This window comes from Engystomops pustulosus, chromosome 4 (assembly GCF_040894005.1).
Source record: "Engystomops pustulosus chromosome 4, aEngPut4.maternal, whole genome shotgun sequence".
NCBI lineage: Eukaryota > Metazoa > Chordata > Amphibia > Anura > Leptodactylidae > Engystomops > Engystomops pustulosus.
The window spans coordinates 37,224,329-37,249,297 of NC_092414.1; the positions used below are offsets into that span (position 1 = coordinate 37,224,329).

Consider the following 24,969-nt stretch of genomic DNA (forward strand, 5'->3'; position numbering starts at 1 on the left):
CAGGCACAAGGCTTTATTGAGAACGGCCATCTGGGTGGGAGACAGAGAAGGACAGGAGATCTAAATGGAATCCTCCTCTCCTCTCTGCTTCTGTTTTTGACGACGACGACAACAACAATAACCAAAGCAGGAGTCTATGAGGCCTGCCCCCCTCCCTGGAGCACAACACCTTCTTTGGCACAAATCCCTCCCCGGGCGCCGTCTGGGACTCCTTTTTGTCTGTGGCCTAATTTGCACACATTTTGCAAGGGAATTTGCCTCTGTGCAAATTAGTGGCATCTCCCTGAGCAGCTCGACACCTGTGGCTGTCGGCAGGCATCGGAGGCGGGGCTTGTTCCAGCAGCAAAAACATGCTCTGGTCTCTCTTCATACCGAACGAGTCTTTTGGCTTTTACTAAAGATTTCCCGTGGAGAGAGAGATGAAACCGAGTTTTGTTGCAATTTTTGTATGCTTCAGCTTGCTGGAGCTTCTTGTCTTTGTGAAAGAACAGAAGGAGGAGTGGAGAAGGAAAGATCTGTTGATTACTGGCTTGATAAACAAGGGAGGAGGCCTTTTACTAAATAATCTGGCGTCGTGTACCGCTGTTTGAGGCGCTTTGGTCTAGGGGTTATCCAGGGCACAGCCGAAAGCTTTCAGGCTAGTGTGCCTTGCGGAAGACTGTTCGACAGGCAGGCACAAGGCTTTATTGAGAACGGCCATCTGGGTGGGAGACAGAGAAGGACAGGAGATCTAAATGGAATCCTCCTCTCCTCTCTGCTTCTGTTTTTGACGACGACAACAACAATAACCAAAGCAGGAGTCTATGAGGCCTGCCCCCCTCCCTGGAGCACAACACCTTCTTTGGCACAAATCCCTCCCCGGGCGCCGTCTGGGACTCCTTTTTGTCTGTGGCCTAATTTGCACACATTTTGCAAGGGAATTTGCCTCTGTGCAAATTAGTGGCATCTCCCTGAGCAGCTCGACACCTGTGGCTGTCGGCAGGCATCGGAGGCGGGGCTTGTTCCAGCAGCAAAAACATGCTCTGGTCTCTCTTCATACCGAACGAGTCTTTTGGCTTTTACTAAAGATTTCCCGTGGAGAGAGAGATGAAACCGAGTTTTGTTGCAATTTTTGTATGCTTCAGCTTGCTGGAGCTTCTTGTCTTTGTGGAAGAACAGAAGGAGGAGTGGAGAAGGAAAGATCTGTTGATTACTGGCTTGATAAACAAGGGAGGAGGCCTTTTACTAAATAATCTGGCGTCGTGTACCGCTGTTTGAGGCGCTTTGGTCTAGGGGTTATCCAGGGCACAGCCGAAAGCTTTCAGGCTAGTGTGCCTTGCGGAAGACTGTTCGACAGGCAGGCACAAGGCTTTATTGAGAACGGCCATCTGGGTGGGAGACAGAGAAGGACAGGAGATCTAAATGGAATCCTCCTCTCCTCTCTGCTTCTGTTTTTGACGACGACAACAACAATAACCAAAGCAGGAGTCTATGAGGCCTGCCCCCCTCCCTGGAGCACAACACCTTCTTTGGCACAAATCCCTCCCCGGGCGCCGTCTGGGACTCCTTTTTGTCTGTGGCCTAATTTGCACACATTTTGCAAGGGAATTTGCCTCTGTGCAAATTAGTGGCATCTCCCTGAGCAGCTCGACACCTGTGGCTGTCGGCAGGCATCGGAGGCGGGGCTTGTTCCAGCAGCAAAAACATGCTCTGGTCTCTCTTCATACCGAACGAGTCTTTTGGCTTTTACTAAAGATTTCCCGTGGAGAGAGAGATGAAACCGAGTTTTGTTGCAATTTTTGTATGCTTCAGCTTGCTGGAGCTTCTTGTCTTTGTGGAAGAACAGAAGGAGGAGTGGAGAAGGAAAGATCTGTTGATTACTGGCTTGATAAACAAGGGAGGAGGCCTTTTACTAAATAATCTGGCGTCGTGTACCGCTGTTTGAGGCGCTTTGGTCTAGGGGTTATCCAGGGCACAGCCGAAAGCTTTCAGGCTAGTGTGCCTTGCGGAAGACTGTTCGACAGGCAGGCACAAGGCTTTATTGAGAACGGCCATCTGGGTGGGAGACAGAGAAGGACAGGAGATCTAAATGGAATCCTCCTCTCCTCTCTGCTTCTGTTTTTGACGACGACAACAACAATAACCAAAGCAGGAGTCTATGAGGCCTGCCCCCCTCCCTGGAGCACAACACCTTCTTTGGCACAAATCCCTCCCCGGGCGCCGTCTGGGACTCCTTTTTGTCTGTGGCCTAATTTGCACACATTTTGCAAGGGAATTTGCCTCTGTGCAAATTAGTGGCATCTCCCTGAGCAGCTCGACACCTGTGGCTGTCGGCAGGCATCGGAGGCGGGGCTTGTTCCAGCAGCAAAAACATGCTCTGGTCTCTCTTCATACCGAACGAGTCTTTTGGCTTTTACTAAAGATTTCCCGTGGAGAGAGAGATGAAACCGAGTTTTGTTGCAATTTTTGTATGCTTCAGCTTGCTGGAGCTTCTTGTCTTTGTGGAAGAACAGAAGGAGGAGTGGAGAAGGAAAGATCTGTTGATTACTGGCTTGATAAACAAGGGAGGAGGCCTTTTACTAAATAATCTGGCGTCGTGTACCGCTGTTTGAGGCGCTTTGGTCTAGGGGTTATCCAGGGCACAGCCGAAAGCTTTCAGGCTAGTGTGCCTTGCGGAAGACTGTTCGACAGGCAGGCACAAGGCTTTATTGAGAACGGCCATCTGGGTGGGAGACAGAGAAGGACAGGAGATCTAAATGGAATCCTCCTCTCCTCTCTGCTTCTGTTTTTGACGACGACAACAACAATAACCAAAGCAGGAGTCTATGAGGCCTGCCCCCCTCCCTGGAGCACAACACCTTCTTTGGCACAAATCCCTCCCCGGGCGCCGTCTGGGACTCCTTTTTGTCTGTGGCCTAATTTGCACACATTTTGCAAGGGAATTTGCCTCTGTGCAAATTAGTGGCATCTCCCTGAGCAGCTCGACACCTGTGGCTGTCGGCAGGCATCGGAGGCGGGGCTTGTTCCAGCAGCAAAAACATGCTCTGGTCTCTCTTCATACCGAACAAGTCTTTTGGCTTTTACTAAAGATTTCCCGTGGAGAGAGAGATGAAACCGAGTTTTGTTGCAATTTTTGTATGCTTCAGCTTGCTGGAGCTTCTTGTCTTTGTGGAAGAACAGAAGGAGGAGTGGAGAAGGAAAGATCTGTTGATTACTGGCTTGATAAACAAGGGAGGAGGCCTTTTACTAAATAATCTGGCGTCGTGTACCGCTGTTTGAGGCGCTTTGGTCTAGGGGTTATCCAGGGCACAGCCGAAAGCTTTCAGGCTAGTGTGCCTTGCGGAAGACTGTTCGACAGGCAGGCACAAGGCTTTATTGAGAACGGCCATCTGGGTGGGAGACAGAGAAGGACAGGAGATCTAAATGGAATCCTCCTCTCCTCTCTGCTTCTGTTTTTGACGACGACAACAACAATAACCAAAGCAGGAGTCTATGAGGCCTGCCCCCCTCCCTGGAGCACAACACCTTCTTTGGCACAAATCCCTCCCCGGGCGCCGTCTGGGACTCCTTTTTGTCTGTGACCTAATTTGCACACATTTTGCAAGGGAATTTGCCTCTGTGCAAATTAGTGGCATCTCCCTGAGCAGCTCGACACCTGTGGCTGTCGGCAGGCATCGGAGGCGGGGCTTGTTCCAGCAGCAAAAACATGCTCTGGTCTCTCTTCATACCGAACGAGTCTTTTGGCTTTTACTAAAGATTTCCCGTGGAGAGAGAGATGAAACCGAGTTTTGTTGCAATTTTTGTATGCTTCAGCTTGCTGGAGCTTCTTGTCTTTGTGGAAGAACAGAAGGAGGAGTGGAGAAGGAAAGATCTGTTGATTACTGGCTTGATAAACAAGGGAGGAGGCCTTTTACTAAATAATCTGGCGTCGTGTACCGCTGTTTGAGGCGCTTTGGTCTAGGGGTTATCCAGGGCACAGCCGAAAGCTTTCAGGCTAGTGTGCCTTGCGGAAGACTGTTCGACAGGCAGGCACAAGGCTTTATTGAGAACGGCCATCTGGGTGGGAGACAGAGAAGGACAGGAGATCTAAATGGAATCCTCCTCTCCTCTCTGCTTCTGTTTTTGACGACGACAACAACAATAACCAAAGCAGGAGTCTATGAGGCCTGCCCCCCTCCCTGGAGCACAACACCTTCTTTGGCACAAATCCCTCCCCGGGCGCCGTCTGGGACTCCTTTTTGTCTGTGGCCTAATTTGCACACATTTTGCAAGGGAATTTGCCTCTGTGCAAATTAGTGGCATCTCCCTGAGCAGCTCGACACCTGTGGCTGTCGGCAGGCATCGGAGGCGGGGCTTGTTCCAGCAGCAAAAACATGCTCTGGTCTCTCTTCATACCGAACGAGTCTTTTGGCTTTTACTAAAGATTTCCCGTGGAGAGAGAGATGAAACCGAGTTTTGTTGCAATTTTTGTATGCTTCAGCTTGCTGGAGCTTCTTGTCTTTGTGGAAGAACAGAAGGAGGAGTGGAGAAGGAAAGATCTGTTGATTACTGGCTTGATAAACAAGGGAGGAGGCCTTTTACTAAATAATCTGGCGTCGTGTACCGCTGTTTGAGGCGCTTTGGTCTAGGGGTTATCCAGGGCACAGCCGAAAGCTTTCAGGCTAGTGTGCCTTGCGGAAGACTGTTCGACAGGCAGGCACAAGGCTTTATTGAGAACGGCCATCTGGGTGGGAGACAGAGAAGGACAGGAGATCTAAATGGAATCCTCCTCTCCTCTCTGCTTCTGTTTTTGACGACGACAACAACAATAACCAAAGCAGGAGTCTATGAGGCCTGCCCCCCTCCCTGGAGCACAACACCTTCTTTGGCACAAATCCCTCCCCGGGCGCCGTCTGGGACTCCTTTTTGTCTGTGGCCTAATTTGCACACATTTTGCAAGGGAATTTGCCTCTGTGCAAATTAGTGGCATCTCCCTGAGCAGCTCGACACCTGTGGCTGTCGGCAGGCATCGGAGGCGGGGCTTGTTCCAGCAGCAAAAACATGCTCTGGTCTCTCTTCATACCGAACGAGTCTTTTGGCTTTTACTAAAGATTTCCCGTGGAGAGAGAGATGAAACCGAGTTTTGTTGCAATTTTTGTATGCTTCAGCTTGCTGGAGCTTCTTGTCTTTGTGGAAGAACAGAAGGAGGAGTGGAGAAGGAAAGATCTGTTGATTACTGGCTTGATAAACAAGGGAGGAGGCCTTTTACTAAATAATCTGGCGTCGTGTACCGCTGTTTGAGGCGCTTTGGTCTAGGGGTTATCCAGGGCACAGCCGAAAGCTTTCAGGCTAGTGTGCCTTGCGGAAGACTGTTCGACAGGCAGGCACAAGGCTTTATTGAGAACGGCCATCTGGGTGGGAGACAGAGAAGGACAGGAGATCTAAATGGAATCCTCCTCTCCTCTCTGCTTCTGTTTTTGACGACGACAACAACAATAACCAAAGCAGGAGTCTATGAGGCCTGCCCCCCTCCCTGGAGCACAACACCTTCTTTGGCACAAATCCCTCCCCGGGCGCCGTCTGGGACTCCTTTTTGTCTGTGGCCTAATTTGCACACATTTTGCAAGGGAATTTGCCTCTGTGCAAATTAGTGGCATCTCCCTGAGCAGCTCGACACCTGTGGCTGTCGGCAGGCATCGGAGGCGGGGCTTGTTCCAGCAGCAAAAACATGCTCTGGTCTCTCTTCATACCGAACGAGTCTTTTGGCTTTTACTAAAGATTTCCCGTGGAGAGAGAGATGAAACCGAGTTTTGTTGCAATTTTTGTATGCTTCAGCTTGCTGGAGCTTCTTGTCTTTGTGGAAGAACAGAAGGAGGAGTGGAGAAGGAAAGATCTGTTGATTACTGGCTTGATAAACAAGGGAGGAGGCCTTTTACTAAATAATCTGGCGTCGTGTACCGCTGTTTGAGGCGCTTTGGTCTAGGGGTTATCCAGGGCACAGCCGAAAGCTTTCAGGCTAGTGTGCCTTGCGGAAGACTGTTCGACAGGCAGGCACAAGGCTTTATTGAGAACGGCCATCTGGGTGGGAGACAGAGAAGGACAGGAGATCTAAATGGAATCCTCCTCTCCTCTCTGCTTCTGTTTTTGACGACGACAACAACAATAACCAAAGCAGGAGTCTATGAGGCCTGCCCCCCTCCCTGGAGCACAACACCTTCTTTGGCACAAATCCCTCCCCGGGCGCCGTCTGGGACTCCTTTTTGTCTGTGGCCTAATTTGCACACATTTTGCAAGGGAATTTGCCTCTGTGCAAATTAGTGGCATCTCCCTGAGCAGCTCGACACCTGTGGCTGTCGGCAGGCATCGGAGGCGGGGCTTGTTCCAGCAGCAAAAACATGCTCTGGTCTCTCTTCATACCGAACGAGTCTTTTGGCTTTTACTAAAGATTTCCCGTGGAGAGAGAGATGAAACCGAGTTTTGTTGCAATTTTTGTATGCTTCAGCTTGCTGGAGCTTCTTGTCTTTGTGGAAGAACAGAAGGAGGAGTGGAGAAGGAAAGATCTGTTGATTACTGGCTTGATAAACAAGGGAGGAGGCCTTTTACTAAATAATCTGGCGTCGTGTACCGCTGTTTGAGGCGCTTTGGTCTAGGGGTTATCCAGGGCACAGCCGAAAGCTTTCAGGCTAGTGTGCCTTGCGGAAGACTGTTCGACAGGCAGGCACAAGGCTTTATTGAGAACGGCCATCTGGGTGGGAGACAGAGAAGGACAGGAGATCTAAATGGAATCCTCCTCTCCTCTCTGCTTCTGTTTTTGACGACGACAACAACAATAACCAAAGCAGGAGTCTATGAGGCCTGCCCCCCTCCCTGGAGCACAACACCTTCTTTGGCACAAATCCCTCCCCGGGCGCCGTCTGGGACTCCTTTTTGTCTGTGGCCTAATTTGCACACATTTTGCAAGGGAATTTGCCTCTGTGCAAATTAGTGGCATCTCCCTGAGCAGCTCGACACCTGTGGCTGTCGGCAGGCATCGGAGGCGGGGCTTGTTCCAGCAGCAAAAACATGCTCTGGTCTCTCTTCATACCGAACGAGTCTTTTGGCTTTTACTAAAGATTTCCCGTGGAGAGAGAGATGAAACCGAGTTTTGTTGCAATTTTTGTATGCTTCAGCTTGCTGGAGCTTCTTGTCTTTGTGGAAGAACAGAAGGAGGAGTGGAGAAGGAAAGATCTGTTGATTACTGGCTTGATAAACAAGGGAGGAGGCCTTTTACTAAATAATCTGGCGTCGTGTACCGCTGTTTGAGGCGCTTTGGTCTAGGGGTTATCCAGGGCACAGCCGAAAGCTTTCAGGCTAGTGTGCCTTGCGGAAGACTGTTCGACAGGCAGGCACAAGGCTTTATTGAGAACGGCCATCTGGGTGGGAGACAGAGAAGGACAGGAGATCTAAATGGAATCCTCCTCTCCTCTCTGCTTCTGTTTTTGACGACGACAACAACAATAACCAAAGCAGGAGTCTATGAGGCCTGCACCCCTCCCTGGAGCACAACACCTTCTTTGGCACAAATCCCTCCCCGGGCGCCGTCTGGGACTCCTTTTTGTCTGTGGCCTAATTTGCACACATTTTGCAAGGGAATTTGCCTCTGTGCAAATTAGTGGCATCTCCCTGAGCAGCTCGACACCTGTGGCTGTCGGCAGGCATCGGAGGCGGGGCTTGTTCCAGCAGCAAAAACATGCTCTGGTCTCTCTTCATACCGAACGAGTCTTTTGGCTTTTACTAAAGATTTCCCGTGGAGAGAGAGATGAAACCGAGTTTTGTTGCAATTTTTGTATGCTTCAGCTTGCTGGAGCTTCTTGTCTTTGTGGAAGAACAGAAGGAGGAGTGGAGAAGGAAAGATCTGTTGATTACTGGCTTGATAAACAAGGGAGGAGGCCTTTTACTAAATAATCTGGCGTCGTGTACCGCTGTTTGAGGCGCTTTGGTCTAGGGGTTATCCAGGGCACAGCCGAAAGCTTTCAGGCTAGTGTGCCTTGCGGAAGACTGTTCGACAGGCAGGCACAAGGCTTTATTGAGAACGGCCATCTGGGTGGGAGACAGAGAAGGACAGGAGATCTAAATGGAATCCTCCTCTCCTCTCTGCTTCTGTTTTTGACGACGACGACGACAACAACAATAACCAAAGCAGGAGTCTATGAGGCCTGCCCCCCTCCCTGGAGCACAACACCTTCTTTGGCACAAATCCCTCCCCGGGCGCCGTCTGGGACTCCTTTTTGTCTGTGGCCTAATTTGCACACATTTTGCAAGGGAATTTGCCTCTGTGCAAATTAGTGGCATCTCCCTGAGCAGCTCGATACCTGTGGCTGTCGGCAGGCATCGGAGGCGGGGCTTGTTCCAGCAGCAAAAACATGCTCTGGTCTCTCTTCATACCGAACGAGTCTTTTGGCTTTTACTAAAGATTTCCCGTGGAGAGAGAGATGAAACCGAGTTTTGTTGCAATTTTTGTATGCTTCAGCTTGCTGGAGCTTCTTGTCTTTGTGGAAGAACAGAAGGAGGAGTGGAGAAGGAAAGATCTGTTGATTACTGGCTTGATAAACAAGGGAGGAGGCCTTTTACAAAATAATCTGGCGTCGTGTACCGCTGTTTGAGGCGCTTTGGTCTAGGGGTTATCCAGGGCACAGCCGAAAGCTTTCAGGCTAGTGTGCCTTGCGGAAGACTGTTCGACAGGCAGGCACAAGGCTTTATTGAGAACGGCCATCTGGGTGGGAGACAGAGAAGGACAGGAGATCTAAATGGAATCCTCCTCTCCTCTCTGCTTCTGTTTTTGACGACGACAACAACAATAACCAAAGCAGGAGTCTATGAGGCCTGCCCCCCTCCCTGGAGCACAACACCTTCTTTGGCACAAATCCCTCCCCGGGCGCCGTCTGGGACTCCTTTTTGTCTGTGGCCTAATTTGCACACATTTTGCAAGGGAATTTGCCTCTGTGCAAATTAGTGGCATCTCCCTGAGCAGCTCGACACCTGTGGCTGTCGGCAGGCATCGGAGGCGGGGCTTGTTCCAGCAGCAAAAACATGCTCTGGTCTCTCTTCATACCGAACGAGTCTTTTGGCTTTTACTAAAGATTTCCCGTGGAGAGAGAGATGAAACCGAGTTTTGTTGCAATTTTTGTATGCTTCAGCTTGCTGGAGCTTCTTGTCTTTGTGGAAGAACAGAAGGAGGAGTGGAGAAGGAAAGATCTGTTGATTACTGGCTTGATAAACAAGGGAGGAGGCCTTTTACTAAATAATCTGGCGTCGTGTACCGCTGTTTGAGGCGCTTTGGTCTAGGGGTTATCCAGGGCACAGCCGAAAGCTTTCAGGCTAGTGTGCCTTGCGGAAGACTGTTCGACAGGCAGGCACAAGGCTTTATTGAGAACGGCCATCTGGGTGGGAGACAGAGAAGGACAGGAGATCTAAATGGAATCCTCCTCTCCTCTCTGCTTCTGTTTTTGACGACGACGACAACAACAATAACCAAAGCAGGAGTCTATGAGGCCTGCCCCCCTCCCTGGAGCACAACACCTTCTTTGGCACAAATCCCTCCCCGGGCGCCGTCTGGGACTCCTTTTTGTCTGTGGCCTAATTTGCACACATTTTGCAAGGGAATTTGCCTCTGTGCAAATTAGTGGCATCTCCCTGAGCAGCTCGACACCTGTGGCTGTCGGCAGGCATCGGAGGCGGGGCTTGTTCCAGCAGCAAAAACATGCTCTGGTCTCTCTTCATACCGAACGAGTCTTTTGGCTTTTACTAAAGATTTCCCGTGGAGAGAGAGATGAAACCGAGTTTTGTTGCAATTTTTGTATGCTTCAGCTTGCTGGAGCTTCTTGTCTTTGTGGAAGAACAGAAGGAGGAGTGGAGAAGGAAAGATCTGTTGATTACTGGCTTGATAAACAAGGGAGGAGGCCTTTTACTAAATAATCTGGCGTCGTGTACCGCTGTTTGAGGCGCTTTGGTCTAGGGGTTATCCAGGGCACAGCCGAAAGCTTTCAGGCTAGTGTGCCTTGCGGAAGACTGTTCGACAGGCAGGCACAAGGCTTTATTGAGAACGGCCATCTGGGTGGGAGACAGAGAAGGACAGGAGATCTAAATGGAATCCTCCTCTCCTCTCTGCTTCTGTTTTTGACGACGACAACAACAATAACCAAAGCAGGAGTCTATGAGGCCTGCCCCCCTCCCTGGAGCACAACACCTTCTTTGGCACAAATCCCTCCCCGGGCGCCGTCTGGGACTCCTTTTTGTCTGTGGCCTAATTTGCACACATTTTGCAAGGGAATTTGCCTCTGTGCAAATTAGTGGCATCTCCCTGAGCAGCTCGACACCTGTGGCTGTCGGCAGGCATCGGAGGCGGGGCTTGTTCCAGCAGCAAAAACATGCTCTGGTCTCTCTTCATACCGAACGAGTCTTTTGGCTTTTACTAAAGATTTCCCGTGGAGAGAGAGATGAAACCGAGTTTTGTTGTAATTTTTGTATGCTTCAGCTTGCTGGAGCTTCTTGTCTTTGTGGAAGAACAGAAGGAGGAGTGGAGAAGGAAAGATCTGTTGATTACTGGCTTGATAAACAAGGGAGGAGGCCTTTTACTAAATAATCTGGCGTCGTGTACCGCTGTTTGAGGCGCTTTGGTCTAGGGGTTATCCAGGGCACAGCCGAAAGCTTTCAGGCTAGTGTGCCTTGCGGAAGACTGTTCGACAGGCAGGCACAAGGCTTTATTGAGAACGGCCATCTGGGTGGGAGACAGAGAAGGACAGGAGATCTAAATGGAATCCTCCTCTCCTCTCTGCTTCTGTTTTTGACGACGACAACAACAATAACCAAAGCAGGAGTCTATGAGGCCTGCCCCCCTCCCTGGAGCACAACACCTTCTTTGGCACAAATCCCTCCCCGGGCGCCGTCTGGGACTCCTTTTTGTCTGTGGCCTAATTTGCACACATTTTGCAAGGGAATTTGCCTCTGTGCAAATTAGTGGCATCTCCCTGAGCAGCTCGACACCTGTGGCTGTCGGCAGGCATCGGAGGCGGGGCTTGTTCCAGCAGCAAAAACATGCTCTGGTCTCTCTTCATACCGAACGAGTCTTTTGGCTTTTAGTAAAGATTTCCCGTGGAGAGAGAGATGAAACCGAGTTTTGTTGCAATTTTTGTATGCTTCAGCTTGCTGGAGCTTCTTGTCTTTGTGGAAGAACAGAAGGAGGAGTGGAGAAGGAAAGATCTGTTGATTACTGGCTTGATAAACAAGGGAGGAGGCCTTTTACTAAATAATCTGGCGTTGTGTACCGCTGTTTGAGGCGCTTTGGTCTAGGGGTTATCCAGGGCACAGCCGAAAGCTTTCAGGCTAGTGTGCCTTGCGGAAGACTGTTCGACAGGCAGGCACAAGGCTTTATTGAGAACGGCCATCTGGGTGGGAGACAGAGAAGGACAGGAGATCTAAATGGAATCCTCCTCTCCTCTCTGCTTCTGTTTTTGACGACGACGACAACAACAATAACCAAAGCAGGAGTCTATGAGGCCTGCCCCCCTCCCTGGAGCACAACACCTTCTTTGGCACAAATCCCTCCCCGGGCGCCGTCTGGGACTCCTTTTTGTCTGTGGCCTAATTTGCACACATTTTGCAAGGGAATTTGCCTCTGTGCAAATTAGTGGCATCTCCCTGAGCAGCTCGACACCTGTGGCTGTCGGCAGGCATCGGAGGCGGGGCTTGTTCCAGCAGCAAAAACATGCTCTGGTCTCTCTTCATACCGAACGAGTCTTTTGGCTTTTACTAAAGATTTCCCGTGGAGAGAGAGATGAAACCGAGTTTTGTTGCAATTTTTGTATGCTTCAGCTTGCTGGAGCTTCTTGTCTTTGTGGAAGAACAGAAGGAGGAGTGGAGAAGGAAAGATCTGTTGATTACTGGCTTGATAAACAAGGGAGGAGGCCTTTTACTAAATAATCTGGCGTCGTGTACCGCTGTTTGAGGCGCTTTGGTCTAGGGGTTATCCAGGGCACAGCCGAAAGCTTTCAGGCTAGTGTGCCTTGCGGAAGACTGTTCGACAGGCAGGCACAAGGCTTTATTGAGAACGGCCATCTGGGTGGGAGACAGAGAAGGACAGGAGATCTAAATGGAATCCTCCTCTCCTCTCTGCTTCTGTTTTTGACGACGACAACAACAATAACCAAAGCAGGAGTCTATGAGGCCTGCCCCCCTCCCTGGAGCACAACACCTTCTTTGGCACAAATCCCTCCCCGGGCGCCGTCTGGGACTCCTTTTTGTCTGTGGCCTAATTTGCACACATTTTGCAAGGGAATTTGCCTCTGTGCAAATTAGTGGCATCTCCCTGAGCAGCTCGACACCTGTGGCTGTCGGCAGGCATCGGAGGCGGGGCTTGTTCCAGCAGCAAAAACATGCTCTGGTCTCTCTTCATACCGAACGAGTCTTTTGGCTTTTACTAAAGATTTCCCGTGGAGAGAGAGATGAAACCGAGTTTTGTTGCAATTTTTGTATGCTTCAGCTTGCTGGAGCTTCTTGTCTTTGTGGAAGAACAGAAGGAGGAGTGGAGAAGGAAAGATCTGTTGATTACTGGCTTGATAAACAAGGGAGGAGGCCTTTTACTAAATAATCTGGCGTCGTGTACCGCTGTTTGAGGCGCTTTGGTCTAGGGGTTATCCAGGGCACAGCCGAAAGCTTTCAGGCTAGTGTGCCTTGCGGAAGACTGTTCGACAGGCAGGCACAAGGCTTTATTGAGAACGGCCATCTGGGTGGGAGACAGAGAAGGACAGGAGATCTAAATGGAATCCTCCTCTCCTCTCTGCTTCTGTTTTTGACGACGACAACAACAATAACCAAAGCAGGAGTCTATGAGGCCTGCCCCCCTCCCTGGAGCACAACACCTTCTTTGGCACAAATCCCTCCCCGGGCGCCGTCTGGGACTCCTTTTTGTCTGTGGCCTAATTTGCACACATTTTGCAAGGGAATTTGCCTCTGTGCAAATTAGTGGCATCTCCCTGAGCAGCTCGACACCTGTGGCTGTCGGCAGGCATCGGAGGCGGGGCTTGTTCCAGCAGCAAAAACATGCTCTGGTCTCTCTTCATACCGAACGAGTCTTTTGGCTTTTACTAAAGATTTCCCGTGGAGAGAGAGATGAAACCGAGTTTTGTTGTAATTTTTGTATGCTTCAGCTTGCTGGAGCTTCTTGTCTTTGTGGAAGAACAGAAGGAGGAGTGGAGAAGGAAAGATCTGTTGATTACTGGCTTGATAAACAAGGGAGGAGGCCTTTTACTAAATAATCTGGCGTCGTGTACCGCTGTTTGAGGCGCTTTGGTCTAGGGGTTATCCAGGGCACAGCCGAAAGCTTTCAGGCTAGTGTGCCTTGCGGAAGACTGTTCGACAGGCAGGCACAAGGCTTTATTGAGAACGGCCATCTGGGTGGGAGACAGAGAAGGACAGGAGATCTAAATGGAATCCTCCTCTCCTCTCTGCTTCTGTTTTTGACGACGACAACAACAATAACCAAAGCAGGAGTCTATGAGGCCTGCCCCCCTCCCTGGAGCACAACACCTTCTTTGGCACAAATCCCTCCCCGGGCGCCGTCTGGGACTCCTTTTTGTCTGTGGCCTAATTTGCACACATTTTGCAAGGGAATTTGCCTCTGTGCAAATTAGTGGCATCTCCCTGAGCAGCTCGACACCTGTGGCTGTCGGCAGGCATCGGAGGCGGGGCTTGTTCCAGCAGCAAAAACATGCTCTGGTCTCTCTTCATACCGAACGAGTCTTTTGGCTTTTACTAAAGATTTCCCGTGGAGAGAGAGATGAAACCGAGTTTTGTTGCAATTTTTGTATGCTTCAGCTTGCTGGAGCTTCTTGTCTTTGTGGAAGAACAGAAGGAGGAGTGGAGAAGGAAAGATCTGTTGATTACTGGCTTGATAAACAAGGGAGGAGGCCTTTTACTAAATAATCTGGCGTCGTGTACCGCTGTTTGAGGCGCTTTGGTCTAGGGGTTATCCAGGGCACAGCCGAAAGCTTTCAGGCTAGTGTGCCTTGCGGAAGACTGTTCGACAGGCAGGCACAAGGCTTTATTGAGAACGGCCATCTGGGTGGGAGACAGAGAAGGACAGGAGATCTAAATGGAATCCTCCTCTCCTCTCTGCTTCTGTTTTTGACGACGACAACAACAATAACCAAAGCAGGAGTCTATGAGGCCTGCCCCCCTCCCTGGAGCACAACACCTTCTTTGGCACAAATCCCTCCCCGGGCGCCGTCTGGGACTCCTTTTTGTCTGTGGCCTAATTTGCACACATTTTGCAAGGGAATTTGCCTCTGTGCAAATTAGTGGCATCTCCCTGAGCAGCTCGACACCTGTGGCTGTTGGCAGGCATCGGAGGCGGGGCTTGTTCCAGCAGCAAAAACATGCTCTGGTCTCTCTTCATACCGAACGAGTCTTTTGGCTTTTACTAAAGATTTCCCTTGGAGAGAGAGATGAAACCGAGTTTTGTTGCAATTTTTGTATGCTTCAGCTTGCTGGAGCTTTATGTCTTTGTGGAAGAACAGAAGGAGGAGTGGAGAAGGAAAGATCTGTTGATTACTGGCTTGATAAACAAGGGAGGAGGCCTTTTACTAAATAATCTGGCGTCGTGTACCGCTGTTTGAGGCGCTTTGGTCTAGGGGTTATCCAGGGCACAGCCGAAAGCTTTCAGGCTAGTGTGCCTTGCGGAAGACTGTTCGACAGGCAGGCACAAGGCTTTATTGAGAACGGCCATCTGGGTGGGAGACAGAGAAGGACAGGAGATCTAAATGGAATCCTCCTCTCCTCTCTGCTTCTGTTTTTGACGACGACAACAACAATAACCAAAGCAGGAGTCTATGAGGCCTGCCCCCCTCCCTGGAGCACAACACCTTCTTTGGCACAAATCCCTCCCCGGGCGCCGTCTGGGACTCCTTTTTGTCTGTGGCCTAATTTGCACACATTTTGCAAGGGAATTTGCCTCTGTGCAAATTAGTGGCATCTCCCTGAGCAGCTCGACACCTGTGGCTGTTGGCAGGCATCGGAGGCGGGGCTTGTTCCAGCAGCAAAAACATGCTCTGGTCTCTCTTCATACCGAACGAGTCTTTTGGCTTTTACTAAAGATTTCCCGTGGAGAGAGAGATGAAACCGAGTTTTGTTGCAATTTTTGTATGCTTCAGCTTGCTGGAGCTTCTTGTCTTTGTGGAAGAACAGAAGGAGGAGTGGAGAAGGAAAGATCTGTTGATTACTGGCTTGATAAACAAGGGAGGAGGCCTTTTACTAAATAATCTGGCGTCGTGTACCGCTGTTTGAGGCGCTTTGGTCTAGGGGTTATCCAGGGCACAGCCGAAAGCTTTCAGGCTAGTGTGCCTTGCGGAAGACTGTTCGACAGGCAGGCACAAGGCTTTATTGAGAACGGCCATCTGGGTGGGAGACAGAGAAGGACAGGAGATCTAAATGGAATCCTCCTCTCCTCTCTGCTTCTGTTTTTGACGACGACGACAACAACAATAACCAAAGCAGGAGTCTATGAGGCCTGCCCCCCTCCCTGGAGCACAACACCTTCTTTGGCACAAATCCCTCCCCGGGCGCCGTCTGGGACTCCTTTTTGTCTGTGGCCTAATTTGCACACATTTTGCAAGGGAATTTGCCTCTGTGCAAATTAGTGGCATCTCCCTGAGCAGCTCGACACCTGTGGCTGTCGGCAGGCATCGGAGGCGGGGCTTGTTCCAGCAGCAAAAACATGCTCTGGTCTCTCTTCATACCGAACGAGTCTTTTGGCTTTTACTAAAGATTTCCCGTGGAGAGAGAGATGAAACCGAGTTTTGTTGCAATTTTTGTATGCTTCAGCTTGCTGGAGCTTCTTGTCTTTGTGGAAGAACAGAAGGAGGAGTGGAGAAGGAAAGATCTGTTGATTACTGGCTTGATAAACAAGGGAGGAGGCCTTTTACTAAATAATCTGGCGTCGTGTACCGCTGTTTGAGGCGCTTTGGTCTAGGGGTTATCCAGGGCACAGCCGAAAGCTTTCAGGCTAGTGTGCCTTGCGGAAGACTGTTCGACAGGCAGGCACAAGGCTTTATTGAGAACGGCCATCTGGGTGGGAGACAGAGAAGGACAGGAGATCTAAATGGAATCCTCCTCTCCTCTCTGCTTCTGTTTTTGACGACGACAACAACAATAACCAAAGCAGGAGTCTATGAGGCCTGCCCCCCTCCCTGGAGCACAACACCTTCTTTGGCACAAATCCCTCCCCGGGCGCCGTCTGGGACTCCTTTTTGTCTGTGACCTAATTTGCACACATTTTGCAAGGGAATTTGCCTCTGTGCAAATTAGTGGCATCTCCCTGAGCAGCTCGACACCTGTGGCTGTCGGCAGGCATCGGAGGCGGGGCTTGTTCCAGCAGCAAAAACATGCTCTGGTCTCTCTTCATACCGAACGAGTCTTTTGGCTTTTACTAAAGATTTCCCGTGGAGAGAGAGATGAAACCGAGTTTTGTTGCAATTTTTGTATGCTTCAGCTTGCTGGAGCTTCTTGTCTTTGTGGAAGAACAGAAGGAGGAGTGGAGAAGGAAAGATCTGTTGATTACTGGCTTGATAAACAAGGGAGGAGGCCTTTTACTAAATAATCTGGCGTCGTGTACCGCTGTTTGAGGCGCTTTGGTCTAGGGGTTATCCAGGGCACAGCCGAAAGCTTTCAGGCTAGTGTGCCTTGCGGAAGACTGTTCGACAGGCAGGCACAAGGCTTTATTGAGAACGGCCATCTGGGTGGGAGACAGAGAAGGACAGGAGATCTAAATGGAATCCTCCTCTCCTCTCTGCTTCTGTTTTTGACGACGACAACAACAATAACCAAAGCAGGAGTCTATGAGGCCTGCCCCCCTCCCTGGAGCACAACACCTTCTTTGGCACAAATCCCTCCCCGGGCGCCGTCTGGGACTCCTTTTTGTCTGTGGCCTAATTTGCACACATTTTGCAAGGGAATTTGCCTCTGTGCAAATTAGTGGCATCTCCCTGAGCAGCTCGACACCTGTGGCTGTCGGCAGGCATCGGAGGCGGGGCTTGTTCCAGCAGCAAAAACATGCTCTGGTCTCTCTTCATACCGAACGAGTCTTTTGGCTTTTACTAAAGATTTCCCGTGGAGAGAGAGATGAAACCGAGTTTTGTTGCAATTTTTGTATGCTTCAGCTTGCTGGAGCTTCTTGTCTTTGTGGAAGAACAGAAGGAGGAGTGGAGAAGGAAAGATCTGTTGATTACTGGCTTGATAAACAAGGGAGGAGGCCTTTTACTAAATAATCTGGCGTCGTGTACCGCTGTTTGAGGCGCTTTGGTCTAGGGGTTATCCAGGGCACAGCCGAAAGCTTTCAGGCTAGTGTGCCTTGCGGAAGACTGTTCGACAGGCAGGCACAAGGCTTTATTGAGAACGGCCATCTGGGTGGGAGACAGAGAAGGACAGGAGATCTAAATGGAATCCTCCTCTCCTCTCTGCTTCTGTTTTTGACGACGACAACAACAATAACCAAAGCAGGAGTCTATGAGGCCTGCCCCCCTCCCTGGAGCACAACACCTTCTTTGGCACAAATCCCTCCCCGGGCGCCGTCTGGGACTCCTTTTTGTCTGTGGCCTAATTTGCACACATTTTGCAAGGGAATTTGCCTCTGTGCAAATTAGTGGCATCTCCCTGAGCAGCTCGACACCTGTGGCTGTCGGCAGGCATCGGAGGCGGGGCTTGTTCCAGCAGCAAAAACATGCTCTGGTCTCTCTTCATACCGAACGAGTCTTTTGGCTTTTACTAAAGATTTCCCGTGGAGAGAGAGATGAAACCGAGTTTTGTTGCAATTTTTGTATGCTTCAGCTTGCTGGAGCTTCTTGTCTTTGTGGAAGAACAGAAGGAGGAGTGGAGAAGGAAAGATCTGTTGATTACTGGCTTGATAAACAAGGGAGGAGGCCTTTTACTAAATAATCTGGCGTCGTGTACCGCTGTTTGAGGCGCTTTGGTCTAGGGGTTATCCAGGGCACAGCCGAAAGCTTTCAGGCTAGTGTGCCTTGCGGAAGACTGTTCGACAGGCAGGCACAAGGCTTTATTGAGAACGGCCATCTGGGTGGGAGACAGAGAAGGACAGGAGATCTAAATGGAATCCTCCTCTCCTCTCTGCTTCTGTTTTTGACGACGACAACAACAATAACCAAAGCAGGAGTCTATGAGGCCTGCCCCCCTCCCTGGAGCACAACACCTTCTTTGGCACAAATCCCTCCCCGGGCGCCGTCTGGGACTCCTTTTTGTCTGTGGCCTAATTTGCACACATTTTGCAAGGGAATTTGCCTCTGTGCAAATTAGTGGCATCTCCCTGAGCAGCTCGACACCTGTGGCTGTCGGCAGGCATCGGAGGCGGGGCTTGTTCCAGCAGCAAAAACATGCTCTAGTCTCTCTTCATACCGAACGAGTCTTTTGGCTTTTACTAAAGATTTCCCGTGGAGAGAGAGATGAAACCGAGTTTTGTTGCAATTTTTGTATGCTTCAGCTTGCTGGAGCTTCTTGTCTTTGTGGAAGAACAGAAGGAGGAGTGGAGAAGGAAAGATCTGTTGATTACTGGCTTGATAAACAAGGGAGGAGGCCTTTTACTAAATAATCTGGCGTCGTGTACCGCTGTTTGAGGCGCTTTGGTCTAGGGGTTATCCAGGGCACAGCCGAAAGCTTTCAGGCTAGTGTGCCTTGCGGAAGACTGTTCGACAGGCAGGCACAAGGCTTTATTGAGAACGGCCATCTGGGTGGGAGACAGAGAAGGACAGGAGATCTAAATGGAATCCTCCTCTCCTCTCTGCTTCTGTTTTTGACGACGACAACAACAATAACCAAAGCAGGAGTCTATGAGGCCTGCCCCCCTCCCTGGAGCACAACACCTTCTTTGGCACAAATCCCTCCCCGGGCGCCGTCTGGGACTCCTTTTTGTCTGTGGCCTAATTTGCACACATTTTGCAAGGGAATTTGCCTCTGTGCAAATTAGTGGCATCTCCCTGAGCAGCTCGACACCTGTGGCTGTCGGCAGGCATCGGAGGCGGGGCTTGTTCCAGCAGCAAAAACATGCTCTGGTCTCTCTTCATACCGAACGAGTCTTTTGGCTTTTACTAAAGATTTCCCGTGGAGAGAGAGATGAAACCGAGTTTTGTTGCAATTTTTGTATGCTTCAGCTTGCTGGAGCTTCTTGTCTTTGTGGAAGAACAGAAGGAGGAGTGGAGAAGGAAAGATCTGTTGATTACTGGCTTGATAAACAAGGGAGGAGGCCTTTTACTAAATAATCTGGCGTCGTGTACCGCTGTTTGAGGCGCTTTGGTCTAGGGGTTATCCAGGGCACAGCCGAAAGCTTTCAGGCTAGTGTGCCTTGCGGAAGACTGTTCGACAGGCAGGCACAAGGCTTTATTGAGAACGGCCATCTGGGTGGGAGACAGAGAAGGACAGGAGATCTAAATGGAATCCTCCTCTCCTCTCTGCTTCTGTTTTTGACGACGACAACAACAATAACCAAAGCAGGAGTCTATGAGGCCTGCCCCCCTCCCTGGAGCACAACACCTTCTTTGGCACAAATCCCTCCCCGGGCGCCGTCTGGGACTCCTTTTTGTCTGTGGCCTAATTTGCACACATTTTGCAAGGGAATTTGCCTCTGTGCAAATTAGTGGCATCTCCCTGAGCAGCTCGACACCTGTGGCTGTCGGCAGGCATCGGAGGCGGGGCTTGTTCCAGCAGCAAAAACATGCTCTGGTCTCTCTTCATACCGAACGAGTCTTTTGGCTTTTACTAAAGATTTCCCGTGGAGAGAGAGATGAAACCGAGTTTTGTTGCAATTTTTGTATGCTTCAGCTTGCTGGAGCTTCTTGTCTTTGTGGAAGAACAGAAGGAGGAGTGGAGAAGGAAAGATCTGTTGATTACTGGCTTGATAAACAAGGGAGGAGGCCTTTTACTAAATAATCTGGCGTCGTGTACCGCTGTTTGAGGCGCTTTGGTCTAGGGGTTATCCAGGGCACAGCCGAAAGCTTTCAGGCTAGTGTGCCTTGCGGAAGACTGTTCGACAGGCAGGCACAAGGCTTTATTGAGAACGGCCATCTGGGTGGGAGACAGAGAAGGACAGGAGATCTAAATGGAATCCTCCTCTCCTCTCTGCTTCTGTTTTTGACGACGACAACAACAATAACCAAAGCAGGAGTCTATGAGGCCTGCCCCCCTCCCTGGAGCACAACACCTTCTTTGGCACAAATCCCTCCCCGGGCGCCGTCTGGGACTCCTTTTTGTCTGTGGCCTAATTTGCACACATTTTGCAAGGGAATTTGCCTCTGTGCAAATTAGTGGCATCTCCCTGAGCAGCTCGACACCTGTGGCTGTCGGCAGGCATCGGAGGCGGGGCTTGTTCCAGCAGCAAAAACATGCTCTGGTCTCTCTTCATACCGAACGAGTCTTTTGGCTTTTACTAAAGATTTCCCGTGGAGAGAGAGATGAAACCGAGTTTTGTTGCAATTTTTGTATGCTTCAGCTTGCTGGAGCTTCTTGTCTTTGTGGAAGAACAGAAGGAGGAGTGGAGAAGGAAAGATCTGTTGATTACTGGCTTGATAAACAAGGGAGGAGGCCTTTTACTAAATAATCTGGCGTCGTGTACCGCTGTTTGAGGCGCTTTGGTCTAGGGGTTATCCAGGGCACAGCCGAAAGCTTTCAGGCTAGTGTGCCTTGCGGAAGACTGTTCGACAGGCAGGCACAAGGCTTTATTGAGAACGGCCATCTGGGTGGGAGACAGAGAAGGACAGGAGATCTAAATGGAATCCTCCTCTCCTCTCTGCTTCTGTTTTTGACGACGACAACAACAATAACCAAAGCAGGAGTCTATGAGGCCTGCCCCCCTCCCTGGAGCACAACACCTTCTTTGGCACAAATCCCTCCCCGGGCGCCGTCTGGGACTCCTTTTTGTCTGTGGCCTAATTTGCACACATTTTGCAAGGGAATTTGCCTCTGTGCAAATTAGTGGCATCTCCCTGAGCAGCTCGACACCTGTGGCTGTCGGCAGGCATCGGAGGCGGGGCTTGTTCCAGCAGCAAAAACATGCTCTGGTCTCTCTTCATACCGAACGAGTCTTTTGGCTTTTACTAAAGATTTCCCGTGGAGAGAGAGATGAAACCGAGTTTTGTTGCAATTTTTGTATGCTTCAGCTTGCTGGAGCTTCTTGTCTTTGTGGAAGAACAGAAGGAGGAGTGGAGAAGGAAAGATCTGTTGATTACTGGCTTGATAAACAAGGGAGGAGGCCTTTTACTAAATAATCTGGCGTCGTGTACCGCTGTTTGAGGCGCTTTGGTCTAGGGGTTATCCAGGGCACAGCCGAAAGCTTTCAGGCTAGTGTGCCTTGCGGAAGACTGTTCGACAGGCAGGCACAAGGCTTTATTGAGAACGGCCATCTGGGTGGGAGACAGAGAAGGACAGGAGATCTAAATGGAATCCTCCTCTCCTCTCTGCTTCTGTTTTTGACGACGACAACAACAATAACCAAAGCAGGAGTCTATGAGGCCTGCCCCCCTCCCTGGAGCACAACACCTTCTTTGGCACAAATCCCTCCCCGGGCGCCGTCTGGGACTCCTTTTTGTCTGTGGCCTAATTTGCACACATTTTGCAAGGGAATTTGCCTCTGTGCAAATTAGTGGCATCTCCCTGAGCAGCTCGACACCTGTGGCTGTCGGCAGGCATCGGAGGCGGGGCTTGTTCCAGCAGCAAAAACATGCTCTGGTCTCTCTTCATACCGAACGAGTCTTTTGGCTTTTACTAAAGATTTCCCGTGGAGAGAGAGATGAAACCGAGTTTTGTTGCAATTTTTGTATGCTTCAGCTTGCTGGAGCTTCTTGTCTTTGTGGAAGAACAGAAGGAGGAGTGGAGAAGGAAAGATCTGTTGATTACTGGCTTGATAAACAAGGGAGGAGGCCTTTTACTAAATAATCTGGCGTCGTGTACCGCTGTTTGAGGCGCTTTGGTCTAGGGGTTATCAAGGGCACAGCCGAAAGCTTTCAGGCTAGTGTGCCTTGCGGAAGACTGTTCGACAGGCAGGCACAAGGCTTTATTGAGAACGGCCATCTGGGTGGGAGACAGAGAAGGACAGGAGATCTAAATGGAATCCTCCTCTCCTCTCTGCTTCTGTTTTTGACGACGACAACAACAATAACCAAAGCAGGAGTCTATGAGGCCTGCCCCCCTCCCTGGAGCACAACACCTTCTTTGGCACAAATCCCTCCCCGGGCGCCGTCTGGGACTCCTTTTTGTCTGTGGCCTAATTTGCACACATTTTGCAAGGGAATTTGCCTCTGTGCAAATTAGTGGCATCTCCCTGAGCAGCTCGACACCTGTGGCTGTCGGCAGGCATCGGAGGCGGGGCTTGTTCCAGCAGCAAAAACATGCTCTGGTCTCTCTTCATACCGAACGAGTCTTTTGGCTTTTACTAAAGATTTCCCGTGGAGAGAGAGATGAAACCGAGTTTTGTTGCAATTTTTGTATGCTTCAGCTTGCTGGAGCTTCTTGTCTTTGTGGAAGAACAGAAGGAGGAGTGGAGAAGGAAAGATCTGTTGATTACTGGCTTGATAAACAAGGGAGGAGGCCTTTTACTAAATAATCTGGCGTCGTGTACCGCTGTTTGAGGCGCTTTGGTCTAGGGGTTATCCAGGGCACAGCCGAAAGCTTTCAGGCTAGTGTGCCTTGCGGAAGACTGTTCGACAGGCAGGCACAAGGCTTTATTGAGAACGGCCATCTGGGTGGGAGACAGAGAAGGACAGGAGATCTAAATGGAATCCTCCTCTCCTCTCTGCTTCTGTTTTTGACGACGACAACAACAATAACCAAAGCAGGAGTCTATGAGGCCTGCCCCCCTCCCTGGAGCACAACACCTTCTTTGGCACAAATCCCTCCCCGGGCGCCGTCTGGGACTCCTTTTTGTCTGTGGCCTAATTTGCACACATTTTGCAAGGGAATTTGCCTCTGTGCAAATTAGTGGCATCTCCCTGAGCAGCTCGACACCTGTGGCTGTCGGCAGGCATCGGAGGCGGGGCTTGTTCCAGCAGCAAAAACATGCTCTGGTCTCTCTTCATACCGAACGAGTCTTTTGGCTTTTACTAAAGATTTCCCGTGGAGAGAGAGATGAAACCGAGTTTTGTTGCAATTTTTGTATGCTTCAGCTTGCTGGAGCTTCTTGTCTTTGTGGAAGAACAGAAGGAGGAGTGGAGAAGGAAAGATCTGTTGATTACTGGCTTGATAAACAAGGGAGGAGGCCTTTTACTAAATAATCTGGCGTCGTGTACCGCTGTTTGAGGCGCTTTGGTCTAGGGGTTATCAAGGGCACAGCCGAAAGCTTTCAGGCTAGTGTGCCTTGCGGAAGACTGTTCGACAGGCAGGCACAAGGCTTTATTGAGAACGGCCATCTGGGTGGGAGACAGAGAAGGACAGGAGATCTAAATGGAATCCTCCTCTCCTCTCTGCTTCTGTTTTTGACGACGACAACAACAATAACCAAAGCAGGAGTCTATGAGGCCTGCCCCCCTCCCTGGAGCACAACACCTTCTTTGGCACAAATCCCTCCCCGGGCGCCGTCTGGGACTCCTTTTTGTCTGTGGCCTAATTTGCACACATTTTGCAAGGGAATTTGCCTCTGTGCAAATTAGTGGCATCTCCCTGAGCAGCTCGACACCTGTGGCTGTCGGCAGGCATCGGAGGCGGGGCTTGTTCCAGCAGCAAAAACATGCTCTGGTCTCTCTTCATACCGAACGAGTCTTTTGGCTTTTACTAAAGATTTCCCGTGGAGAGAGAGATGAAACCGAGTTTTGTTGCAATTTTTGTATGCTTCAGCTTGCTGGAGCTTCTTGTCTTTGTGGAAGAACAGAAGGAGGAGTGGAGAAGGAAAGATCTGTTGATTACTGGCTTGATAAACAAGGGAGGAGGCCTTTTACTAAATAATCTGGCGTCGTGTACCGCTGTTTGAGGCGCTTTGGTCTAGGGGTTATCCAGGGCACAGCCGAAAGCTTTCAGGCTAGTGTGCCTTGCGGAAGACTGTTCGACAGGCAGGCACAAGGCTTTATTGAGAACGGCCATCTGGGTGGGAGACAGAGAAGGACAGGAGATCTCTTTTCCAACACATCGGCAGACATGGGAGTGGAGCTTTGTTCCATGGCGAATAGAGTTGAACCTCCCAGGCAGAACATATCACCTTCCACCGGTCATAATTCCACACCTGGAAGTTTGGGGCACCTTCAAAAAGGAGAGTCTCTGCCAGTAACTGAGGGAGAGAGACTCTGTTCCAACACATTGGCAGACATGGGAGTGGAGCTTTGTTCCATGGCGAATAGAGTTGAACCTCCCAGGCAGAACATATCACCTTCCACCGTTTATAATTCCCCACCTGGAAGTCTTGGGCACCTTCAACAAGGAGAGTCTCTGCCAGTAACTTAGAGAGAGAGACTCTGTTCCAACACATTGGCAGACATGGGAGTGGAGCTTTGTTCCATGGCGAATAGAATTGAGCCTCCCAGGCAGAACATTTCACCTTCCACCGGTCATAAATCTACACCGGGAAGTCTGGGGCACCTTCAACAAGGAGAGTCTCTGCCAGTAACTGAGGGAGAGAGACTCTGTTCCAACACATCAGCAGACATGGGAGTTGAGCCTCCCAGGCAGAACATATTACCTTCCACCGGTCATAATTCCACAACTGGAAGTCTGGGGCACCTTCAACAAGGTGAGTCTCTGCCAGTAACTGAGGGAGAGAGACTCTGTTCCAACACATCGGCAGACATGGGAGTTGAGCCTCCCAGGCAGAACATATCACCTTCCACCGGTCATAATTCCACACGTGGAAGTCTGGGGCACCTTCAACAAGGAGAGTCTCTGCCAGTAACTGAGGGAGAGAGACTCTGTTCCAACACATCAGCAGACATGGGAGTTGAGCCTCCCAGGCAGAACATATCACCTTCCACCGCTCATAATTCCACACCTGGAAGTCTG

The 24,969-nt window shown here is 50.3% G+C and overlaps 36 non-coding genes across 36 annotated transcripts; all 36 read left to right on the forward strand.

Moving 5' to 3' along the window:
- Positions 1 to 350: 350 nt before the first annotated feature.
- Positions 351 to 469, forward strand: LOC140129221 (U5 spliceosomal RNA). Its single transcript, XR_011855426.1, has one exon. It is a non-coding gene; the product is annotated as a U5 spliceosomal RNA (small nuclear RNA).
- A 548-nt stretch (positions 470 to 1,017) lies between these two features.
- LOC140129222 (U5 spliceosomal RNA) lies at positions 1,018 to 1,136 on the forward strand. Its single transcript, XR_011855427.1, has one exon. It is a non-coding gene; the product is annotated as a U5 spliceosomal RNA (small nuclear RNA).
- Positions 1,137 to 1,684: 548 nt separating this feature from the next.
- On the forward strand, positions 1,685 to 1,803 carry LOC140129223 (U5 spliceosomal RNA). Its single transcript, XR_011855428.1, has one exon. It is a non-coding gene; the product is annotated as a U5 spliceosomal RNA (small nuclear RNA).
- A 548-nt stretch (positions 1,804 to 2,351) lies between these two features.
- LOC140129224 (U5 spliceosomal RNA) lies at positions 2,352 to 2,470 on the forward strand. Its single transcript, XR_011855429.1, has one exon. It is a non-coding gene; the product is annotated as a U5 spliceosomal RNA (small nuclear RNA).
- A 548-nt stretch (positions 2,471 to 3,018) lies between these two features.
- LOC140129172 (U5 spliceosomal RNA) lies at positions 3,019 to 3,137 on the forward strand. Its single transcript, XR_011855379.1, has one exon. It is a non-coding gene; the product is annotated as a U5 spliceosomal RNA (small nuclear RNA).
- Positions 3,138 to 3,685: 548 nt separating this feature from the next.
- On the forward strand, positions 3,686 to 3,804 carry LOC140129225 (U5 spliceosomal RNA). Its single transcript, XR_011855430.1, has one exon. It is a non-coding gene; the product is annotated as a U5 spliceosomal RNA (small nuclear RNA).
- Positions 3,805 to 4,352: 548 nt separating this feature from the next.
- LOC140129226 (U5 spliceosomal RNA) lies at positions 4,353 to 4,471 on the forward strand. The gene has a single exon (XR_011855431.1). It is a non-coding gene; the product is annotated as a U5 spliceosomal RNA (small nuclear RNA).
- A 548-nt stretch (positions 4,472 to 5,019) lies between these two features.
- LOC140129228 (U5 spliceosomal RNA) lies at positions 5,020 to 5,138 on the forward strand. Its single transcript, XR_011855433.1, has one exon. It is a non-coding gene; the product is annotated as a U5 spliceosomal RNA (small nuclear RNA).
- Positions 5,139 to 5,686: 548 nt separating this feature from the next.
- LOC140129229 (U5 spliceosomal RNA) lies at positions 5,687 to 5,805 on the forward strand. The gene has a single exon (XR_011855434.1). It is a non-coding gene; the product is annotated as a U5 spliceosomal RNA (small nuclear RNA).
- Positions 5,806 to 6,353: 548 nt separating this feature from the next.
- On the forward strand, positions 6,354 to 6,472 carry LOC140129230 (U5 spliceosomal RNA). The gene has a single exon (XR_011855435.1). It is a non-coding gene; the product is annotated as a U5 spliceosomal RNA (small nuclear RNA).
- A 548-nt stretch (positions 6,473 to 7,020) lies between these two features.
- LOC140129231 (U5 spliceosomal RNA) lies at positions 7,021 to 7,139 on the forward strand. Its single transcript, XR_011855436.1, has one exon. It is a non-coding gene; the product is annotated as a U5 spliceosomal RNA (small nuclear RNA).
- Positions 7,140 to 7,687: 548 nt separating this feature from the next.
- LOC140129232 (U5 spliceosomal RNA) lies at positions 7,688 to 7,806 on the forward strand. The gene has a single exon (XR_011855437.1). It is a non-coding gene; the product is annotated as a U5 spliceosomal RNA (small nuclear RNA).
- A 554-nt stretch (positions 7,807 to 8,360) lies between these two features.
- LOC140129233 (U5 spliceosomal RNA) lies at positions 8,361 to 8,479 on the forward strand. The gene has a single exon (XR_011855438.1). It is a non-coding gene; the product is annotated as a U5 spliceosomal RNA (small nuclear RNA).
- A 548-nt stretch (positions 8,480 to 9,027) lies between these two features.
- On the forward strand, positions 9,028 to 9,146 carry LOC140129234 (U5 spliceosomal RNA). Its single transcript, XR_011855439.1, has one exon. It is a non-coding gene; the product is annotated as a U5 spliceosomal RNA (small nuclear RNA).
- Positions 9,147 to 9,697: 551 nt separating this feature from the next.
- On the forward strand, positions 9,698 to 9,816 carry LOC140129235 (U5 spliceosomal RNA). Its single transcript, XR_011855440.1, has one exon. It is a non-coding gene; the product is annotated as a U5 spliceosomal RNA (small nuclear RNA).
- A 548-nt stretch (positions 9,817 to 10,364) lies between these two features.
- Positions 10,365 to 10,483, forward strand: LOC140129173 (U5 spliceosomal RNA). Its single transcript, XR_011855380.1, has one exon. It is a non-coding gene; the product is annotated as a U5 spliceosomal RNA (small nuclear RNA).
- A 548-nt stretch (positions 10,484 to 11,031) lies between these two features.
- LOC140129265 (U5 spliceosomal RNA) lies at positions 11,032 to 11,150 on the forward strand. Its single transcript, XR_011855468.1, has one exon. It is a non-coding gene; the product is annotated as a U5 spliceosomal RNA (small nuclear RNA).
- Positions 11,151 to 11,701: 551 nt separating this feature from the next.
- LOC140129236 (U5 spliceosomal RNA) lies at positions 11,702 to 11,820 on the forward strand. The gene has a single exon (XR_011855441.1). It is a non-coding gene; the product is annotated as a U5 spliceosomal RNA (small nuclear RNA).
- A 548-nt stretch (positions 11,821 to 12,368) lies between these two features.
- Positions 12,369 to 12,487, forward strand: LOC140129237 (U5 spliceosomal RNA). Its single transcript, XR_011855442.1, has one exon. It is a non-coding gene; the product is annotated as a U5 spliceosomal RNA (small nuclear RNA).
- A 548-nt stretch (positions 12,488 to 13,035) lies between these two features.
- On the forward strand, positions 13,036 to 13,154 carry LOC140129174 (U5 spliceosomal RNA). The gene has a single exon (XR_011855381.1). It is a non-coding gene; the product is annotated as a U5 spliceosomal RNA (small nuclear RNA).
- A 548-nt stretch (positions 13,155 to 13,702) lies between these two features.
- LOC140129239 (U5 spliceosomal RNA) lies at positions 13,703 to 13,821 on the forward strand. The gene has a single exon (XR_011855444.1). It is a non-coding gene; the product is annotated as a U5 spliceosomal RNA (small nuclear RNA).
- Positions 13,822 to 14,369: 548 nt separating this feature from the next.
- LOC140129259 (U5 spliceosomal RNA) lies at positions 14,370 to 14,488 on the forward strand. The gene has a single exon (XR_011855462.1). It is a non-coding gene; the product is annotated as a U5 spliceosomal RNA (small nuclear RNA).
- Positions 14,489 to 15,036: 548 nt separating this feature from the next.
- Positions 15,037 to 15,155, forward strand: LOC140129240 (U5 spliceosomal RNA). The gene has a single exon (XR_011855445.1). It is a non-coding gene; the product is annotated as a U5 spliceosomal RNA (small nuclear RNA).
- A 551-nt stretch (positions 15,156 to 15,706) lies between these two features.
- Positions 15,707 to 15,825, forward strand: LOC140129241 (U5 spliceosomal RNA). Its single transcript, XR_011855446.1, has one exon. It is a non-coding gene; the product is annotated as a U5 spliceosomal RNA (small nuclear RNA).
- Positions 15,826 to 16,373: 548 nt separating this feature from the next.
- LOC140129242 (U5 spliceosomal RNA) lies at positions 16,374 to 16,492 on the forward strand. Its single transcript, XR_011855447.1, has one exon. It is a non-coding gene; the product is annotated as a U5 spliceosomal RNA (small nuclear RNA).
- A 548-nt stretch (positions 16,493 to 17,040) lies between these two features.
- Positions 17,041 to 17,159, forward strand: LOC140129243 (U5 spliceosomal RNA). Its single transcript, XR_011855448.1, has one exon. It is a non-coding gene; the product is annotated as a U5 spliceosomal RNA (small nuclear RNA).
- Positions 17,160 to 17,707: 548 nt separating this feature from the next.
- On the forward strand, positions 17,708 to 17,826 carry LOC140129244 (U5 spliceosomal RNA). Its single transcript, XR_011855449.1, has one exon. It is a non-coding gene; the product is annotated as a U5 spliceosomal RNA (small nuclear RNA).
- A 548-nt stretch (positions 17,827 to 18,374) lies between these two features.
- On the forward strand, positions 18,375 to 18,493 carry LOC140129257 (U5 spliceosomal RNA). The gene has a single exon (XR_011855460.1). It is a non-coding gene; the product is annotated as a U5 spliceosomal RNA (small nuclear RNA).
- Positions 18,494 to 19,041: 548 nt separating this feature from the next.
- On the forward strand, positions 19,042 to 19,160 carry LOC140129245 (U5 spliceosomal RNA). Its single transcript, XR_011855450.1, has one exon. It is a non-coding gene; the product is annotated as a U5 spliceosomal RNA (small nuclear RNA).
- Positions 19,161 to 19,708: 548 nt separating this feature from the next.
- LOC140129246 (U5 spliceosomal RNA) lies at positions 19,709 to 19,827 on the forward strand. Its single transcript, XR_011855451.1, has one exon. It is a non-coding gene; the product is annotated as a U5 spliceosomal RNA (small nuclear RNA).
- A 548-nt stretch (positions 19,828 to 20,375) lies between these two features.
- On the forward strand, positions 20,376 to 20,494 carry LOC140129247 (U5 spliceosomal RNA). Its single transcript, XR_011855452.1, has one exon. It is a non-coding gene; the product is annotated as a U5 spliceosomal RNA (small nuclear RNA).
- A 548-nt stretch (positions 20,495 to 21,042) lies between these two features.
- LOC140129248 (U5 spliceosomal RNA) lies at positions 21,043 to 21,161 on the forward strand. The gene has a single exon (XR_011855453.1). It is a non-coding gene; the product is annotated as a U5 spliceosomal RNA (small nuclear RNA).
- A 548-nt stretch (positions 21,162 to 21,709) lies between these two features.
- On the forward strand, positions 21,710 to 21,828 carry LOC140129250 (U5 spliceosomal RNA). Its single transcript, XR_011855455.1, has one exon. It is a non-coding gene; the product is annotated as a U5 spliceosomal RNA (small nuclear RNA).
- A 548-nt stretch (positions 21,829 to 22,376) lies between these two features.
- Positions 22,377 to 22,495, forward strand: LOC140129251 (U5 spliceosomal RNA). Its single transcript, XR_011855456.1, has one exon. It is a non-coding gene; the product is annotated as a U5 spliceosomal RNA (small nuclear RNA).
- A 548-nt stretch (positions 22,496 to 23,043) lies between these two features.
- Positions 23,044 to 23,162, forward strand: LOC140129252 (U5 spliceosomal RNA). The gene has a single exon (XR_011855457.1). It is a non-coding gene; the product is annotated as a U5 spliceosomal RNA (small nuclear RNA).
- A 548-nt stretch (positions 23,163 to 23,710) lies between these two features.
- Positions 23,711 to 23,829, forward strand: LOC140129253 (U5 spliceosomal RNA). The gene has a single exon (XR_011855458.1). It is a non-coding gene; the product is annotated as a U5 spliceosomal RNA (small nuclear RNA).
- The last annotated feature ends 1,140 nt before the right edge of the window (positions 23,830 to 24,969 follow it).